Source organism: Anguilla rostrata, chromosome 9 (assembly GCF_018555375.3).
Source record: "Anguilla rostrata isolate EN2019 chromosome 9, ASM1855537v3, whole genome shotgun sequence".
NCBI classification, from domain to species: Eukaryota; Metazoa; Chordata; class Actinopteri; order Anguilliformes; family Anguillidae; genus Anguilla; species Anguilla rostrata.
In genome coordinates, this window is record NC_057941.1 from 6,138,921 (window position 1) to 6,152,872 (window position 13,952).

The 13,952-nt window shown below is 37.6% G+C and overlaps 1 protein-coding gene across 3 annotated transcripts in view; it reads left to right on the top strand.

Annotated features, from left to right (window-relative positions):
• The first annotated feature begins 2,812 nt into the window (after nt 1-2,812).
• The window catches only part of LOC135262772 (nuclear receptor-interacting protein 1-like), a 42,798-nt gene continuing 31,658 nt past the window's right edge, over nt 2,813-13,952 (top strand). Inside the window, exons 1-3 of one of the 3 annotated variants that reach the window (XM_064349974.1) lie at nt 2,813-3,062; nt 7,758-7,848; nt 8,064-8,080. The gene's annotated coding sequence lies outside the window, so the exon portion shown is untranslated. The remainder of the gene's footprint in view (nt 3,063-7,757; nt 7,849-8,063; nt 8,081-13,952) is intronic. The other 2 variants (XM_064349975.1, XM_064349973.1) reach the window with 2 other exon arrangements.

Below are 13,952 nucleotides of genomic sequence, written 5' to 3' on the forward strand. Positions count from 1 at the left end.
GGTGGATATTACATTTCCATTCACAGGGCATTTTGATGCAAAAGTTCAAAGATGAAAGGTCATAAAGGTTCAAAGGTTACTGAGGCCAGATAGTTTAAATTGCCTCCTTGTGACCCTGGTTTTAGATTTATCTGAAGAATGAAGAGAAGAAGCCAAATGAAAAAAGAAACAAAATGAATCAAACTGTGTTGTCTTTAAACCAGTACCAGTAAACTATAAACAAAACTCACATTGAAAAATGAAATGTGTTTTACAGTGAAAATATTCTTATGCATTAAGCACTGGGATATTTGCAAAGTGTTAATCATCTAAATAAGATTGTCTGATTTCATTAATAATTCTGTTTTCCTTTAGGAAACTATGGCACTCAGACTGATGAATGGCACAGTTCAACCACAGAATGTGAATTAATTTGAGTTTTGTTTTCATTTCTGTTCATTTCTCACCTGGTTTCAACTTTTTGAAGTTCTGAAAGAGATGGCCAAGGTATGATCATTAGAAACACACAGAGGCCCAATTTCTAACAACTCCAGCTATACAAGTCTACATGTACTGTATACACATTTGTGGCAGAAACCCTTGGGAACTTTACTGCACCTTCACAAAGGCGGTATAGAAATCCCAAAATACGTATCGGATTTTTTGTTTCATTCCCCCAGTTTCTGTCACTGACCACGTTTCTAGCTCAGCATGTTGGGTAAGGGTACTGGTATCATTGATCACTTTTCAGACAAGCTTGGTCCTTATGGACTCAAAGTCCCATTTGACCCCAATAACTTTACCCATCACCACTGTTAACTGAAACATGGGTCCTTGAAATGTGGGGTGGGGACCCCTTAGAAGACTCAGATAATAGTCACACCTTGACAAATTGTTCTTTCTTTTTCAACTTAACATTTCAAAGATGGGCAGCATAGGCTACAGCCACACTCCCAGTTTAATTGATATCAACAAAAAACATTTTCAATGTACAAAAAAAAAAAAAAAACATTGCTCATACATACAGTACAAATCACTGTCTATAAGATATTACTTAAAACTTGCTAAATCTAGGTCTGACATTAAAAGTATTTATATCAAATGTTATCTTAGCTCATATAAATTGAACAACCTCCGTTCTAAAGCAATGCTACCCAATGTCTCCTAAATTATTTCAAGTAGCTTGGGCCTGTGTTTTTTTCATCTTACCGTCTGAAGAGAATGTGCTCATTCAGACCGTAAGCGTCTGCATCAAAGTGTTTCAATACAAAAAATTGCCTCATGGAAGAAGACATTATTTAAATGAATGTTTTAAACAGCAGATGAAAATACTTCAGAAAGGATAGGTTTATACTCGTACAATGGTTGGTAAGTTCTTGTATATTTGCAACTTAAATACCAATTGTGAAATAGATGCTGTACATCGATAGATAAATAGATCATTATTCCCGTGGGGACATTTTTCTAGCAGCGTATAACATTCACAAACAGACATTTACACCAAGAAACATGCGATCATTTATACTGGGGGAGATGAATAAATACATATAGACAAAATGTTCAAATATTTAGTCCTTTTATATAAATATTGAATCTTACAAACCTATCCAGACATGTGTACGTTTGCCCCATTAATGCACTGCATATTTGTGTGTCACATAAAGCTTATCCAAATAATGTACAATATTATAATTTATTTTACAATATATATATTTATACAATATTAATATAAAATTTTATTTGTGGAAATAATAATTGTGTAATAATAATAATAATAATGCATATTATTCATGATTTGCTTTTCCTAAAGCACTGGACACAGACAATTGTTCAAATATATAGTGTAGTTATTTTCTTTTAAAATAAAAAGGTGTAACACGGCTGAATTGCAAATTATTCCCACTATAAATTATTGCCATTGTACACTTCCATGTGACACATGAACTTTGAATGATCCCATTCTCTTCAGATGGTAAAAAAACACAGAGCCAGGTTACATGAAATAATTTATGAAACACTGGTTGGCATTGCTTTGGAATAGAGCTTTTTTAATTTGTGTGAGCTAAGGTAAGCCACTATTGCTTGTTGTAACTTGGCCTCATTTTGCTGTCAATACTTTTAACGACAGGCCAACATTTTGCAAGTTTTAATTCATGGCTTATAGATAGTGCTTTGTATGCATGACTAACTTGGCAAGGAGTTAGAGGAGTAGGTTAATAACACATGCTAGGCAAAACAATCAGACTATACATTCACCTCTGCTTCTTACAGGAGACTTTTCAAGTTGTGATGCCTATTTGTTTGTAATTTGTGTTCACGTTTGAGAGATTAGGCTAATTAGGCCTAAACGATCCCAGACAGCAATACAATCTAATCCAATAACTGGACTCCGTGTACACAAAACACAACTTATTGAGTCGATAGGCTGCAAAGTTGTTGGGACTAGCCTTATCCCAGTTGACCGCTTCCCATTAAAACAAGAAATTAATTTGGTTACAAAGAAAGCAAATGTTAGTGTGATTATTTATTGTTTATATTTATATTCCCCACCTTCACTGTAGCCTACAACCCCACTGATTGATATCATAAAACATTAACTTTAAAAGTAGGCCATTAATGAATATCTTGACAGTTTTTTGATGGGAAGTAATCAAGAAAAGCCTTGTTTGGATTTGCATACTTTGTGAATATATATATATATATATACAGTATTATCATGTCTGGTTATTGTTCTACGACATGGAAACTGTGTGACAGGTCAGTAATGTCACTGCACCTTTAAGGGTGGCGTCCGTGCTGAGGAGAGGAGGAGTGAACATTGCAGAGTTCTCGAGTGCTGGGGGATTCCTAGAATAAACAATTCCGTCAGACCCTACTATAGGGTGCGGAGCCTGATTGCTTCGATGAATTTAGCTAGGCAAAATTTTTCTGTTCGTTTGGAAAGCTTTTACCGTTTTGCTGAAATATAACCTCTTATTTAAGTCTGCGTATGCGAACTGAACCACAGACTGTCGAAGGATTTCCCAGTTTCCAAAGATGCAGCATATTTCCCTTGGAGTGCTGTCTACGTTCTCCCGAAGCAGGTACGTGTGGAACTGAATGTAGGCTACAAAGCAGGCAGATAAATTATGAGTCTCTAAAACTCTTATCCACGCCATTCATTTGCTGTTTTGCAGATGTATATGTTATGATGCTTACTGGTGAGATACAATTATTTATTTTAATTATATTATAACGCACATCGATCTGAGTGCATATTGACAGCAACTGAAGCGCTGCGTTAAAGTGGAGAATAAGTGATGTGTCACCCAGTGGTATTCTAATGGTAGTTTCCATTTTGTTCTTGTATTTCAACATAATGTAGTAGTAAAATAAAATAAAAAATGTTATATTTTGTCAGTGACTGTAGTATGAATGCTTTTGAAGAGTATCAACTACTCGACTACGATTTAGCTTACAAGCATGTTGTGAGGATGTGAATTTTTCAGCATGCTGTGACTGTTTAGGCTATGCCATGATAACCTAATTTACACTTCTGTCCATCTACGGCAGTAGCTTGCATGGCTGTGACTATATTGATCAAAATTCGATTTCGCCTAATAACAGCTCATTCGTTAAAATGAAGCAGTTTATAAAAAATGGAAAAACTAGCTAGCTTCCTAGTTAAAATATATTCATTTCTAAACATTAATGCTGTTGTTGTTGTGCTCAAGTTAAAGTATTATTAGTAGTATTGTTATTATTACAACGTATTGTTATTATTCGTAATAGTAGTAGTAGTATTACTATTAGTATTATCTGTGTCATTGCTTCACCATAAGCATTGCAGTTTTGATATCCATCTGTAAATAATATTTCCGACTTGAAGTCTGTTAGCCTACATGTTGGAGGCACCCTTCCAATTCACATTTTGATGCACACACATGCAAATGGCTACATAGGTCTCTTTTTTTCCCCCCACAGCAGTCCAAATTCTCCCCTGAACTTAATTTCCGTGGTTAGGATAGCTATAGTTTGCATGTTGACTGTATTATCTGGATAAGATAGCCACTGGAAGGTTCACTGTATGTAGCCTATTGTATATTGGGAAAATCTTAGTGATTGTATTTGGATGCCGTACTTTGTGTATTGTAGAAAGTGCCTCGATGTAAGTAATTGGTTTGTTGACTTATAATAGTAAGTTGTTTATCATGGATGTATATAAAGGGGTTAGCATCATGTTTAGGTAACTGAACTTGCAGCTCCAAGGTTGTAGGTTCATTTCCCAGGTGGGTCACTGCTGATGTACACTTGAGCAAGTTACTTAATCTGAATTAAGTAAATATCCAGCTGTAACAATTTATTGTGTGTAAAAAGAATATTTGTACACCCAAAACATAATTTAAAGGAAATCTAAATTAGTCAAGTCTTCAGTGAAAGGAGAACACTTATGTAGTAAATTAAATGCATTGTAGTTGATGTAACATTATCTGTCAATTATCTGTGAATTGTTTGGCATTTGTTCATGATATTATTCCAAAAACTCAGATACACATTGATTTTGTTAATCTGTTTTTAGTTCATGAGTTTTAAATTGAATTTCTAGATACTAGATTGTAATTGTCTGGTTACATCTTCACTTTGGGTTTGTAATACAAAATACACATAATGACAAATGTCAAAAATGCATGGATTTGGGATTTGCAGGGTTGGAAGTTATAATGACTTTTTTCCTCATACCAATCGATGAGTAGGCCAGAGAAGTCAAAGGTCGAAGTCAAAAGGTCGTAAAAGTCACGGGGAAAGGTCATGCTAAGGCTTCCCTTTGTTGGTTCAGGTGCTCCCATGTGTGCTGCCTAGCTCCCCTTTCACAACAAATGAGTGTGCTTAGTGTTATTCATGCAAGGAGACCTACATTGCTGCTCTTTTCAGATAGCTTTTTTTGATTGATTGATTATTTGTGTAAATACATTTTCCTATGAGGTTTTGAAAAATAAAGTCACTTGGCCTCTCTGTGGCCTTAAGTAATTCCTTTGTCAAGAACATGAGTCTTAAACTTTACTTAGTAGATTGCTATCTGTGTCTGTTCCTCTGGTCGTTCTTTTCTGTAGTCCTTCGTCCTCTTCTGGTCTGCAGTATTTGCTTACATTTTTTTAACAGTAGCTATCCATTATTTATTCGGTAAGACTTAAATCAATGGGGCCATAGCTTATTTGTACACCAGCATGACAGTAGACCAGCAGTAAAGCATTGCACTGTGATCCAATGAATTTGCAGTACTAGTTCTGTATGTCTCTCTTAATTCGGAAATTGACTTTTTGTCACCCTACTAGTAGGAACTAGGAATGCACTTAAAGTTTCATACCATACTGCCCTCTATCTCTGCTAAGAAAGTAGCCTATTTCTTTTTTTCTCTCTCTGGTTTATACAGTTTTAGCATTTAGATATTTGACATGCCCATTTTTAGATATTGTGCTCACCCTTAGCACAATAAGAATACAACAATAAAAAATGCCTTTGTACGATACTGTTGCTTTTGGTGTTCAACCAACTTTATTAAATAGTATTCCATATTCAGCTCACTTAATGGTGTCATCAGAGCAAGTTCCTTTCATGACAATGTACCACCTGTGTGTGATTATTACAATGAGTGACTGTATTTCGTTCTCCGATAAAAGACGATTATCCTTGAATTTAAAGAAAATAATACTGGCAATAACAATAACAACTTGGACCCAGAACTGATTGTGTGGTGTTGGGTAGTTGATAATACCTGTTGGGGTTCATGGCTTTGCAAAGGTGTGAGTGCTTTTGTCCTGTGAGTGCTTTTGACAGCTGTTTAGTGAATGCTTGGTTCAATCAAGTGCATTTTGTTTTGTATAAACAAGTGTCTTTCAAGGAAACATTGGGGCAGCAGTGTCATGTGATCAGTGTGGTTCATAAACGACCAAACACAAGCAGATTTGGTGGTATAGGTTGTGAAGATGCACCACTGAGCAACCGAAACGAAAACTGAGTCTGTGCACTCTGTGGGGATCTTTGCAGTTGACATTTCAAAAAATATTTGACCTGGTTAGTCAGTGCAGTCTGCCTTCTAAATGTTTTCAACACTTGAGATTTATAGAATTTCTTTCTCGGAGAGGCTGGCAGTCAGACTTTATCCAATGACCCCAACTACAGCTCTAGCAAGTACTTTTTATCCTTTGTAAAATTTTACCATTGTATCAGAATTCCCAGTATATGTATTATATTTTCTTCAGAAAATGATTTATATGCCCATGCTTTAGTTTGGAGGCAAAATTTTATGGTTCCTTTGTCTGTGCCTTTGCAAGCTCAACAAACCAGCAAAACTGAAATAAACAGACAGTAATAATGCATTACTGAGGTGTTTAGATACTGAATGTAACTTTATAGAAAAGGGAGGGCTTCTTAGACACTGAATCTCTAAGTTAAATCTAGGCAGAGTAGATAAATTGCATACTGCCCTAGGCTTTGTTTACGCCCGTCTCCAAGAGGGCACAGTGTGGATGTAAAACTCTAAAGTCCAAGCACATCAGTTATTTAACCAATGGAATAGTGGTCACCATTGCAGCTTGGTTGACTATCACTTGTATTGTAACAGTCATCATGCAAAAATTGAGTCTTAAGGCATTGTATTCATGCATCTGTCATCGTGGCTTGAATTGTGTTGTTAAAATAAGACTGCATGTTTTGTTATCAGACATGATTAAAAGGGAGGTTAGCTACACATCTGTGTTGCATGCAATGATAGAATGGATGGAGACATTACTATCATTAGCCTATATTTTCAAAATACACTTTATTTTGAATATGTAATTCATAACATTGCCAATAATATATGATGGTATTTGCTGCTGTCATGGCTTAATAATTGAGCAAAGCAATATTCTGAATTAAAACAATTTGTTGAGGTTCTTACTTCAGCTAGTGGTTTGAGAACTTGAGCTCATACGGAACACACCTATGTACTACATGTGTAGTTTCTGTTTTTATGCCCCCGCGATGGCACAGCCGTGGCCGGAGGCATGTTTTCGGGTTGTCCGTCCTTCTGTCCCACTTCTCATGAACGCGATATCTCAGGAACGCCTTGAGGGAATTTCTTCAAATTTGGCACACACGTCCACTTGGACTCAAGGATGAACTGATTAGATTTTGGTGGTCAAAGGTCAAGGCGGAGGCATACAGCCACGAGGCGGTAGCCTATTTCTAGTTTTTCTGAATTTCTGTCTTTCAGGAATTTAACATAAAATGAAGTCTAGATATAGCCTAAAGGCCGGTTACAAGAAATAGGACCCAGATAATGTTTTGTTCATTTTTACTAGTCTGGTTAGGGTGCTAGAGGGCACCCTAACCAGAATTTCACTTGGTAATATCTGCTTAATGAGATGATGATGATGGTCATGATGATGATGATAATAATAATAATAATAATAATAATAATAATAATAATAATAATAATAATCACCATCAGTATAATAATGATAATCTTAGTCATAATGCATGTTGTTATGCATAAACTGCAAACAATTCAATGAAAAGAGTATGATTTTGACTATGTTTTCCTTTGCCTCTGGTGGCATGGCTATCAAACATACAATGACAGCACTGTGGCTGTGAAACCGGAATGGCTTTTAAAAAAAAAAAATGCTTTTAAAACATTTGTGATTCTGGCAACAGGAACATCAAAAACTGTCCAGAATTTTAAAAATAGTTGACCGCTTGCCTAGTGAAAATTACCTTTGTTGCTTGGTTATCACACCGCGTAATGTTTACAACAGGAGTTGGGCAGAGGACTTTAAACCCTGTACCTAAGGAAATGAGCGAAGGCCACAAGGGAGGCGAGTGAAATCTGACAGTGATGCAGGACAGGTAAATGTACGTGCTTGTTGTAATGTCCTTGTATTGCACATAATGATGCACATAATAAACGTGTGGAAAGGTGTGGGATGGGCATTGCTGCCAGGCAGGTAGCCACCAGCTTGTTGGACAGCTCCACTATGGCTGTGACAAACTCCGCAATTATCACAATTTATTCCTTGCGGCTTCAGTCTGTGGTTAATTATTTATACTTTTTTGTTTTGCAGAAATGAACGCAGGTGAGGTAAGCCAAACACCACACCTGAGTAGAGACAGCAACGACAATGATATAACACAACAAATAATATAACACAACAAATACTTTTATTCAAGAAGTACAAAGAAGACTGGTCTGGCAGCTTAGTGCTAACTGAGCATGCTAACTGCAGCCCTACAAGTGTGTCGGCTGGTGTTTCTGACTTTAAAAATCTATGCAAATGATCCCAGATTAACACATTATGTAACCTAAACCAGAGGATGAGGGTGAAAGCCATTTGAAAGCATGTCTTTTTGCTCCTGCTCATCTTTCAGGAACAGAAATGCACGACAGAGATGACATTTTAATCTAACACGGAGGCAACTGAGGTATATGTTCTGTTATAGGGCTTAGCCTAGACAAAATGCAGGATTGTACACCTATATGCATCGTAAGTGCAACCCACTGAAGACAAATATTGGCTGTGAAGACACTAATATGTTATAGTTGTTCAGGCGCCTTTTCTGAGATGTTGAGTTGGGACGTATGGCCCCAAACAAATAAAATGGATCAATGAATCAGATATGCAAGACATTCATTTTAAAGCTATAATTCCCTTTACCTTCCCTGTTCAACAGTGTCGTTTGCCCTGAGCAATGTGTGCTTCAGTGTTCCTCCAGTGTCTGTGTAAGGAGATTTTTTTTTTTTTTTTACTCTAGTTTGACCGTCCTGGCTGTTGAGCACCTATCCAGTGCTCTTTTATTTAGCTGGCTTGAAGCGCGACGGGCATCTTCTTTAGGGAAAAAAAGTAGGCTTTTGTCGCAAGTTGGAAGTGTGTGGACAAGTATGTAAATCGGCGAAAGGCTTGTCAGTGTTGACACAAGCTCATGAAAAGATCTGGTGGCTGACCCCTCTGACCGTGATTGTCATACTTGTTTTTGTGTGTCGTCCGCGATGTTCCCCGAGTACAGAAGGCCAAAGGTCGGAACGGCGGGTCGCAAAGTGCCGATTACAGGGCGCTCCGTAACGCCGTGCCGCGGTCGGGTTTTTGTGGACTTGGGACCGTTATTCAACGACGCCTTAATTTAACTAGGTTATATCCAGCAAAGCTCAAAGAGCAGCGGAGCTGACTGAAATGCCAGTCATTCCTGGCGGATCTCGAGTCGCGCGAAGGTTACAGGCTCGTCCGTGCGAGCTGAAGGATTGATGTATGAGCCTGCCTAGCGAAGAATTCAAAGTCCAAGGCCACTGCGGTGCCGGCCTATTAGAGGGGACGTCCTTCACAACTTCTTAGCTGGCTGTCCTTTTGAGAACCTTCAGAGCACGGGCAAGGGCGCTGTGTCTGGTACAATAAGCTGTGCGAGGAGAGATTTACGTAATGATCTGACTGTAATGCAGGCGTCTGACACTGCACACGTACTTGCTCCTGCCTTGCAAAGAGGAAGGGGGGGTGAGGGGGGCTGGGTGGGGCGGGGTGAGGTGGGGGAGAGCAGATATCCAAACTTAATTACGGCTTTCTCTTTTAAAAGCTTTTATTTTAAATTAAATCTGCCAGGCAATTAACTAAAAAGGAATTTTTAGAATTTATGAATAACTGAGAAGATTGATATATTGCACAGCAAGACGGCAGTATGTGCAATGAAATTACATCTGCAAGTTTTTTTTGATTTATTTCCACATAGGAGTATTGCATTTACAAAAAAATAAAATGGGGGTAAAACTTGCTTGCTCTGTGATATGTGAAATTCTCAACAATGATTATAGCCAGCCTCTAGCAGTTCAGGATTTGCTTATTCTTGCTAAATGTTGCCTTCTGTATATTTTTGCCAACTCTGTCCTGTTAAAATAGGAGTGGCCTTCAATTCAGGTTAATGTTCATGTTCAGTTGTTGGCCAATGCATTTTTTCTTCACAGACAGCATGCGTTCAATACATGTTATTTTGGAACATTAATGAAGAAATTAACTCTTTCATCTGAACAATGTTACAGTACTCAACCTAACACTGTATAGTAGATACTCATAACGTTTCTGAATTATAATCTTCTTAGATTTAAGGCATGAACAAGACACGCTTTTTCTAGATAAACTTTTTCTGTTGCTGTGTATTACAGCAAAATTAACGTCATTCATCGCACGCAGAGTCAATAGTGTGCATAATGAAGGTCATGGCGAATGTAGCAGACAGTAGTGAAGGCTGCAACCCAGCCAGAAAAAAATGACCCTAAATGAGTAGTATGGCAATATTTTGGGTTTCACTCGGAAGTTATGCAAACCCAGTTTGCCGTTCACACTCTAAAACGGTTCCTTGTAAAGAAGGAAACACTAGCTCATCTGCTCAACTCTATGTTGAGAGTGATCCACTGCTCTGATGGAAGGCCAATTCCAAATAATTCCCCTTGCTAGCACCAATTGCAGGAAAGTGTCTGAGCTTTCCTGCAACCAGCGTCCCCTCTGAAAGGCTGTTTAGCACTGCAGGGCCCTGTTTTTTTAGCCTATGTCGCTTAATCAGTCCAGGATAATTTCATGTGTATCCTATAAAATTATCTCGTTAATTATCCTAAATTCAGGTTTCATGAACGTGAATTAGGGTTTGATGAGTAAATCTAACTTTACAAGGAAACGTGTTGTTAGAGACCGGCAAGATCCTTTAAGTCACTTGTACGATTTACTTCATAAGCCCAACTGCTATAGTTGTGAGGGAATTATATAGCCTACCTCCAGCAATTAATAGGAGTGCACAACTCACAGCCAAATGAGCCATAACAGTGATATAGACACTGTATTGAGCACTGGTGCATTTTTATATGCTGTTTGCGATGCAGAAAATATAGGCCCAAAAATAATCTTTTTTTGTTTCATACATAAAATGCAATGCACCATGCTTCACATTTGAGGACAAGAATAAAAGCATATTAAAACCAACAAGCATTAAGTGCACAATAAATACAGTAGAAAATGAGGAAAATTAAATGAGGCGAAGAAAAAAAACCCACTAACTTGCACATCACCTAGTTGAGAATGTAGAATTTGAATTGGCAAAAGGCTATGTTTGCAATATATTTTTATATTTAACTTTGACCTGCTGCCACGTGTACTGAACAATAATATTATTTAATGTTTCAGTGTGGTGACATCAAAAAGCAAGTGGATCAAAGTCTTCTTACGTAGGCCTTGGCCTAATTAATTTATCTGCAGTTATCTGCCAGGTAAGGTTGGGGTATCATTTAGACTCTGGTTACCATTCTAATTCTGCTTATCGAATCCGGTTGTTAACGAATACTGGTTCCAATGCTTGTCATATTGTTTGAGTACGAAAAGAAACAAACGTGTGCTGTATGCAAAACCACCTTTGTTTTCAGCAGATTTAAGCTGCCCTGAAATGTAAATTGTCGTTTTGGTAAAAAGTAAAATAGAGGCAGTGCATAACGCGTCACACAATAAAGGCCGCATCCAAGATGGGGGAAAACAATCTGTTGCGCTCCATGGAGTTATTATTGTCAGTCGGTGGATTATTAACTTTTAAATAAACGCATTTTATAATCTTGTATGTGCTCCTGTGCAAAAAGCTGTTTTAAATAATGCTATTATCATAGCTGCTTTTAACTAACATTAACGTTGGTGAAATGGTGCTGTCATAGCTAATCACTTTAGTTAAAAGCATCTTAGTTAAAAGCAGCTTTTGTCATAATAACGTTAGCTTGATAGCGAGCGATGTTTCTTTTGGATGTGATGTGATATGCAAGTGTCACACACCAGTGTGACATCCCTGGGAGGGAGATGCGGCAGTGCCTATAAGCACAGGAGGTCCTGACAGTTGATTAAAGTTCTTTGCATTTCACGTATCGCAAATGCCTTTGAAAAGAAATGTTCAGAATTCAATAAGCCAATTCAAAACGCTCATTTCTTAACAAATTTCCGGTTCTTGGAAATTTGTAACCGGTTCCAATTCTGAATTTGTTCTCGATACCCAGCCCTATCACCAGGCTTCTCTCATTTAGGCCATTCTGGCTGTTTGATTTGCTAGTTAGGCTTTTGTTTTGATAGTATCATGCATGTTCATTGAGGAGAAAAACATATGACCCCTTAAGTGTTGTGTGGTGATCTACAACACAAAAAAAAAACCACAACAACAACAGTGGTGTATTAATGAGAAGTATTAAAAATATTGCTTTTGTCAGTTTCAACGTGTAATGTGATCCCGCAATGAGGAGTGCTACCTCCCTTTATGTCTGTATAAGGGGCATCAACTTTGTTTTTGTAAAACAATTAATCTCCCCTTTATAGCAGAGCGGGTGTGTGCAGTTAGGCCCTATTTGAGATGATTACATCCTAGATTATCTAATCAACTCATAATTCACGTTTGTCAAATGGAGTAAAGCCAAATTTAATTAATGAGATAATTTGATAAGATACGCTTGAAATTATCCTGAATTATTTAAGCGAAGTACGTGAAACAGGGCCCAGGACAGATTGTAAACTGCCGGTGCAACGGAATGAAACCAGAAAGTGAACAGGATAGGTTTTTTTTAGCATTTAATCTTGAGTAGGCCCATTTTGAACCTATCGGCAGCACTTTTTTAATGATAACTGACATGTTTATTTCAAAACGATGTACTTTTGTAGCAATGAAAGTTAAAAAAAATAAGTTTAACTTAAGGTTAAAGTAGCTGAAAGTTGCTACTTTACTGATGTGATTGTTTTTAAATGCAACTGAAGTTTTTTTTCTTCCCAAATTCCCATTCCCTAAATGAAACAGGCTATGGCCTCTAGAGTAGTTTACATTCCAAATGTGTTTTGTCTTTTTATGTTAATGCAATTATCATTATAAGATGTTTATCATGATCATTTTCAAAGCAGTTATCAACCAAAATTTAATTATCAACCGAACTCTAATTCTCAGCCCATCTAGTTCCTGTTGAGATCACCTAGGGTTTCGCAAAATCAACTTTAGTTCTGCCTGATCAGAGTGCAAGACAGTTTTCTGTGCTCTGAAAACAATGCCGCCATGCAAAACAAGCTGGCCATTTAAAACAGAGGTGACGGTCAGGTGGAGGGGAATTTCAGCCTAGTTGATTTATGTCTGTTGAATAATTGCAGGCAAAATCTCTTTATTTGTCTGTGCAGCTCAACGAATCAGATTCTCTGTGGGAGTCATAGGGAGCTGTTTGTTTCAGATTATGCCAGCACTGAAGAGAAATGAAATCATCGGCTTGGAAGGGCATGTGTCCTGTGATTGCTTTTTTTGATTTTGATAGTTGCATGGAGCACCAAGACAAGGACCAAGAGGCCCTTGTAGCTTAAAGAAGTTGATCATGTATCAAGAGTAGAAAAAGAGGATAGTGGGCAGACACTTTAAAAGGTAACCTCACACTTGACAACACGTTCCACCAATCAGGACACTAAATGCTTTTGAAGACACTCTACTGACCCACCAACCAAGAGACGATGTTCACCACGGGATTACTGTTCTCTCTACCCTCTCGTCCTTATGCGATCTCAGGACCATTGGAGTCTGTTGCATAAGCTGGCTCTTTCGTCTCACTACACATTTCACAAGCTACACTAACTGTAAAAAAAACAGATCACCACATTGGACGTCTGATTCTCTGTAATTGTTTGCTGTGACGCAACATTGAAATGTGGAGAGCCCAGGCAAGTTCATTTCTTCTGAGAGCTGAAATTTTTTTAAATCACCACACTGTCTCACGGATAATACCCCAGTTGTTTTACGTGACCACCCTGCTTGCCCATATTCAGTATTTGACCTTTCGATTAAGAGCTTGAAATGTATCGTGGGACTTTTGAGGTATTTTATGTATTTAGCCCTCACATTGTTATTCATGTATTATTTCAACAGAATTTTCTGGTCAGTATTTGAATGAGTTTCTAATTTATTACCATAAGACTGAAGGGATTTTC